Below are 6,499 nucleotides of genomic sequence, written 5' to 3' on the forward strand. Positions count from 1 at the left end.
TTACCGAGTGGGCCCCGAGATACCTCTCCATCACACGGAGTGACAAATCCCAGTCTTGATCCATACTAACTCAACAGACACCTTCGGAGATACCTGTACATCACCTTTATAGTCACCGAGTTACGTTGCGACGTTTGTTGCAGACAAGGTATTCCTCCGGTGCTAGTGAGTGATACGTCTCCAACGTATCTATAATTTTTGATGATTCCATGCTATTATCTTGTCAACTTTGGATGTTTTGTATGCCTGAATATGCTATTATATATATTTTTAGGGACTAACCTATTAACTTATTGCCAAGTGCCAGTTCCTGTTTTTTCCGTGTTATTGATCCTTTTAAGAGAAGAATATTAAACGGATTCCAAACGGAATAAAACCTTCGGAATGATTTTTTCCGTAACAGAAAATACGCTGGGAACTTGAGAACCAAGGCAAAGGACCCCGGGGGAGGTCACAAGCCCCCTAGCCGCTGCCTGGGGGGCGCGCCTACCAGGCTTGTGGGCCCCACGTGGCTCCTTTGCCCTACTTATTCCGCCTATAAATTCTCTAAAAATCCAAAACCACGGGAGAGAGCCACGAAAATACTTTTCCGCCGCCGCAAGCTTCTGTCTCCGCAAGATCCCATCTGGAGACCGTTCTAGTGCCCTGCCAGAGGGGGATTCGGACAAGGAGGGCTTCTTCATCAACACCATTGCCTCTCTGATGATGCGTGAGTAGTTCACCACAGACCTTCGGGTCCATAGCTAGTAGCTAGATTGCTTCTTCTCTCTCTTGGATCTTCAATACAAAGTTATCCATGATCTTCAAGGAGATCTATCCGATGTAACCTTCTTTTGCGGTGTGTTTGTCGAGATCCGATGAATTGTGGATTTATGATCATATAATCTATGATTATTATTTGAGTCTACTTTGATCTCTTATATGCATGATTTCCTATCCTTGTAATTCTCTTCGAGTTGTGGGTTTCGTTTGGCCAACTTGATCTATAATTCTTGCAATGGGAGAAGTGCTTTGTTTTGGGTTCATACCGTGCGGTGTCCTCACCCAGTGATAGAAGGGGTAGCGAGGCACGCATCGTGTTGTTGCCATCAAGGGTAAAAAGATGGAATTTATATCTATTGCATGAATTTATCCCTCTACATCATGTCATCTTGCTTATGGCGTTACTCTGTTTGTTATGAACTCTATACACTAGATGCATGCTGGATAGCGGTTGATGTGTGGAGTAATAGTAGTAGATGCAGAAAGTATCGGTCTACTTGTCTCGGACGTGATGCCTATATGTATGATCATTGCCTTAGATTTCATCATGACTTTGTGCGATTTTATCAATTGCTCGACAGTAATTCGTTCACCCACCGTAATACTTGATATCATGAGAGAAGCCTCTAGTGAACACTATGGCCCCCGGGTCTACTTCACATCCTATTTTCAGTTCCAGAAAATTACTTTGTTGCACTTTTCACCTTCACATCTCACCTTGCAAATAATCGTGAAGGGATTGACAACCCCTTTATAGCGGTGGGTGCAAGTTTGTTTGTTTTTGCGCAGGTACATTGGTGCATCATCTTGATACTCCTACTGGATTGATACCTTGGTTCTCAAACTGAGGGAAATACTTACTGCTGCTGTGCTGCATCACCCTTTCCTCTTCAAGGGAAAAACCAACGCAAGCTCAAGAGGTAGCAAGAAGGATTTCTGGCAGCGTTGCCGGGGAGTATTCAAAGTGAAGCTTATCCAAGTAACTATCGCAAACTCATCTCTTGCATTTACATTATTTGCCTTTTGCCTCTCGTTTTCCTCTCCACCACTTTTGAAAAAATGAAATTTACAAAAATATTTGCCTTTCTCGTTCGCCCTTCTCTTTCGCTTGCTTTCTGTTTGCTCGTGCGCTTGTCTGCTTGCTAAGTCACCATGACTGAAAACACCAAATTATGTGACTTCTCGAATACTAATAATAATGGTTTTATTAGTACTCCGATTGCTCCCGCCACTAGTGCGGAATCATATGAAATCAATGCTCCCTTGCTGAATCTTGTTATGAAAGAGCAATTTTCTGGCCTTCCTAGTGAAGATGCCGCATCCCATCTCAATACCTTCATTGAGTTATGCGATATGCAACAGAAGAAAGATGTGGATAATGATATGATTAAATTGAAGCTATTACCGTTCGCATTACGAGATCGAGAAAAATTTGTTTTCCATCTTTACCCAAAAACAGTATTGATTCTTGGAACAAGTGTAAAGATACTTATATTTCCAAGTATTTTCCACCGGCTAATATTGTCTCTCTCCGTAATGATATCATGAATTTTAAGCAACTAGATCATGAACATGTTGCACAATCTTGGGAGAGAATGAAATTGATGATTAGAAATTGTCCCGCTCATGGCCTGAGTCTTTGGATGATTATACAAATCTTCTATGTTGGTTTGAATTTTGCTTCTAGAAATATCTTGGACTCCGCCTCCGGTGGAAATTTCATGGAAATCACACTAGGAGAAGCCACAAAACTCCTAGATAATATCATGACAACCTATTCTCAATGGCACACTGAAAGGTCACCTACTAGTAAAAAAGTGCATGCTATAGCAGAAATTAACTCTTTGAGTGCTAAGATGGATGAGTTAATGAAATTGTTTGCTAGTAAAAGTGCTCCTCTAGATCCAAATGATATGCCTTTGTCTTCCTTGATTGAGAATAGCAATGAGAGCTTGGATGAATTTTGTTGGTAGGAATAATTTTGGCAATAACAATGCTTATAGAGGTAACTTTAACCCTAGGCCTTTTCCTAGTAATCCCTCTAATAACTTTGGCAATTCCTACAACAATGCTCATGGAAATTACAATAAATTACCTTGTGATCTTGAGAGTAATATTAAAGAGTTTATCAACTCGCAAAAGATTTTCAATGCGTCCATAGAATAAAAACTGCTTAAAATTGATGACTTGGCTAGGACCGTTGATAGAATGTCTCTTGATATTGATGCTTTGAAATTGAGATGTGCTCCTCCCAAGATTAATATGGGTGAAACTTTGAAAGCTATGCGTGTTTCCATGAATGAGAGTAAAGAAAGAACCACCCAAATTCGTGCTAGACATGAATGGCTTAAAAAGGCATGTTCTCGTGATGAGAATCACGAAGATCTTAAAGTGCTTGGTGTGAGTCCTATTGAATCCTTGTTTTCTAATGTCAGTCCTAATGATGATGGGGCTCGATATGAATCCACTTTGGTTGAAAAACGCCCCAATGATTCGGAGTCTATCTACCTTGATGCTAAAAGCACTGAAAGTGGAGTAGAGGATATCAAAACTTTGAGTAGTGATGAAATTACTACTTTGGATTTCAAGGAATTCAATTATGATAGTTTCTCTTTGATTGAATGTATTTCCTTGATGCAATTCATGCTAAACTCTCCATATGCTTATAGCCACAATAAAGCCTTTACCGATCATATCGTTGGTGCTATGATGAAATCTCTTGAAGAGAAACTTGAGTTGGAAGTATATATTCCTAGAAAACTTCATGATGAGTGGGAACCTACTATCAAAATAAAGATTAAAAACTATGAATGCAATGCTTTGTGTGATTTGGGTGCTAGTGTTTCCGCTATTCCATAGTCTTTATGTGATGTTCTAGGCTTCAATGAGATTGATGAGTGCTCTCTTAATTTGAATCTTGCGGATTCTACTATTAAGAAACCTATGGGAAGGATCAGTTATGTTCTTATTATTGCAAATAGGAACTATGTGCCCATAGATTTCATTGTGCTTGATATTGATTGCAATCCGACATGTCCCATCATTCTTGGTAGACCTTTCCTTAGGACTATTGGTGCTATCATCGATATGAAGGAAGGGAATATTAGATTTCAATTTCCATTAAAGAAGGGCATGGAACACTTTCCTAGAAATAAAATAATATTGCCTTATGAATCCATGATGAGGGCTACTTATGGTTTGAGCACCAAAGATGATGACACTTGATTCTATCGCCTTATGCCTAGCTAAGGGCGTTAAACAATAGCGCTTGTTGGGAGGCAACCAAATGAATTTATATTTGCTTTTTGCTTTATGTTTTGTTGTGTCCACACCATCATAATTCTGTTATGGTTGTGTTTTTTATGTTTCTTTTTGTGTTTGTGCCAAGTAGAACCTTTATGATCAGTTTTGGGTGATGGTTGTTTGATCGTGCTGAAAAACACAGAAACTCTGCGCTAATGAAATTATTTTTCATTCCTATCTAGAAAGATATTTTGAGTTGATTATTTTTTCTGCTGGTTGATATAAAAATTTCCATAATTGTCGTAATTGTTTAGAATTTTTGGGATACCACAGGTATACGAAGCATACAAATTGCTACAAATTGGTCTGTTTTTGACATATTCTGTTTTTGTTGTGTTGATTGCTTATTTTGATGAAACTATGGATAGTATCGGGGGTACTAGCTATGGAAAAGTGAGCATACAGTAATATAACACAAATATAAATAGAAATCAAGATTACTATAGTACCTAAAGAGGTGGTGGTTTGTTTTCTTATGCTAATGATATCAGAGTTTCTGTTTAAGTTTTGTGTTGTGAAGTTTTCAAGTTTTGGGTGATGTTCTCGTGGACAATGGGATAAAAAGTGGAAAGAGCTTAAGCTTGGGGATGCCCAAGGCATCCCAAGCCAAATTTAAGGACACCAAAAAGCCAAAGCTTGGGGATGCCCCGGGAAGGCATCCCCTCTTTCGTCTTCAATCCATCGATAACGTTACTTGGAGCTATATTTTTATTCACCACATGATATGTGTTTTGCTTGGAGCGTCGTGTATTATAGGAGTCTTTTCTTTTTGTTTTGTCACAATCATCCTTGCTGCACACCTTTTGAGAGGGACATGCACTCATCGTGAATTTGCTAGAATACTCATTGAGCTTCACTTATATCTTTTGAGTTGGGCAATTTAGCTCGTATGTGCTTCACTTATATCTTTTGAGCTAGATAACTTTGCTCTAGTGCTTCACTGAAATATTTTTAGAGCATGGCCGTGTCATATTTTGGAGAAATAAGAACTCTCGATCTTCACTTATATCTTTCTGAGAGTGCACTCTCTAAGTAACTTGGTAATTGGCGTGTGCCATGAAAGAGTCGTAAAGATGATAGGCATCCAAAGAGGATATAATAATAAATTCCATATTCATGTGCATTGATTAGTAAAGAGAAGTTTGATTCCTCTCAATTAGTTTTGAGATATGGATATGCTAATATTAGAGTTATGTTAGTAGGGTGTTGTGAATCTAGAAATACTTGTGTTGAGGTTAGTGATTCCCGTAGCATGCACGTATGGTGAACCGCTATGTTAGGAAGTCGGAGCATAATTGATTTATTGATTGTCATCCTTTGTGTTGCGGTCGGGATCGCGCTATGGTTAACACCTACCAACCCTTCCCCTAGGAGTATGCGTTTAGCACTTTGTTTAGATTACTAATAAAACTTTCGCAATAAGTATATGAGTTCTTCATGACTAATGTGAGTCCATGGTATAGATGCACTTTTACCTTCCACCATTGCTAGCCTCTCTAGTACCGCGCAACTTTCGCCGGTGCACAAACCCACCATATACCTTCCTCAAAACAGCCACCATACCTACCTATTATGGCATTTTCATAGCCATTCCGAGATATATTATCCTGCAACTCCCACCATTCCGTCTCATGACATGTGCAGTCACTTTCATATTGCCAATGCATGGTCGTAAGATAGCTAGCAAGATCTTTCAACGTCATACGCTAAGCTAGATCGTTGCACATCCCGGTACACTGCCGGAGGCATTTCCTAAAGAGTCATCATTGCTCTAAGTGTCGAGTTGTAAGTAAATAAAAGTGTGATGATCATCATTATTAGAGCATTGTCCCATGTGAGGAAATAAAAAAAAGAGGCCAAAGATGCCCACCAAAAAAATGAAAAAGAGGCCGAAGAGCCCAAACAAAAAAAGAGAAAAAGAGAGAAGGGACAGTGCTACTATCTTTTTCCACACTTGTGCTTCAAAATAGCACCATGTTCTTCATGATAGAGAGTCTCTCGTTTTGTCACCACCATATACTAGTGGGAATTTTCATTATATAACTTGGCTTTTATATTCTAATGATGGGATTTGATACTTCTCCGTCGTATCTACTTTTCCAAACTCTTTTGTCCTTGTTTTGGACTCTAATTTGCATGATTTGAATGGAACTAACCCGGACTAACGCTGTTTTCAGCAGAATTGCCATGGTGTTGTTTTTGCGCAGAAATAAAAGTTCTCGGAATGACCTGGAAATTTACGGGGATTTTTTGTGGAATATATAAAAAATACTGGCGCAAGAATGAACCGGAGGGGTGGAGCTGAGAGCCCACAAGCCCACCAGGCGCGGGGCCCCCCTAGCGGTGCCTAGTAGGCTTGTGGGGCCCACGTTGCTCCACCGCCTCCAAATCCAGCTCTATTTAGTCCCTTTCATCCGGAAAAAAATAGCTGGAA

The sequence above is a fragment of the Hordeum vulgare genome, chromosome 7H, assembly GCF_904849725.1.
Source record: "Hordeum vulgare subsp. vulgare chromosome 7H, MorexV3_pseudomolecules_assembly, whole genome shotgun sequence".
Classification (NCBI taxonomy): domain Eukaryota; kingdom Viridiplantae; phylum Streptophyta; class Magnoliopsida; order Poales; family Poaceae; genus Hordeum; species Hordeum vulgare.